Source organism: Rhinopithecus bieti, unplaced genomic scaffold (genome assembly GCF_001698545.2).
Source record: "Rhinopithecus bieti isolate Rb0 unplaced genomic scaffold, ASM169854v2 scaffold_10351, whole genome shotgun sequence".
Taxonomy (NCBI): domain Eukaryota; kingdom Metazoa; phylum Chordata; class Mammalia; order Primates; family Cercopithecidae; genus Rhinopithecus; species Rhinopithecus bieti.
This window is the reverse complement of record NW_016806805.1, coordinates 597,679-598,285: the sequence shown is the minus strand read 5'-3', so window position 1 is coordinate 598,285 and position 607 is coordinate 597,679.

The following is a 607-nucleotide window of genomic DNA, read 5'->3' as shown; positions in this document are numbered from 1 at the left end:
TATATCTATTCTCCCCATTTGTTTATTTATTCAATCATTTATTTATATCAATATTACTAATGGACATTTTCCTACTTTGGCTTATAACCCAATATAATTATATTTATTTTCTTATTCAAATTCTTGTAGCTTTCAGTTGGCTCCTGTGTCATTTGGCTTGTCCCCATCATTGTATTTTTTTCCTTTTGGCTCATCTTGTATACTTCCTGCCCCAGTCAGCCATTTCTTGAAGAGTCAGCCATTTCTTGAAGGAGCCCTGGTTCCTTTTATTGGAAAATGGTATTAGAAACCAAGATCTGGGTGCTAGGTATGCTCTGCAATACACTTTTTATTATTAATATTGTTTTTGGTTGACAACTTATGATTGTATACATTATGGGGTACAATGTGATGTTTCAATATAACCAAACAGTGTGGAATGATTAAGTCATGCTAATTAACATATCTATCACCTCACTTACCCATCATTTTTTTATGGTGAGGTATTTGAAATGCATTATCTTTGTTACTTCAAAATACACAATACATTATTATTATTATTATTATTATTATTATTATTATTTTATTTTATTTTTTTTTTGAGACAGAGTCTCGCTCTGTTGCCCAG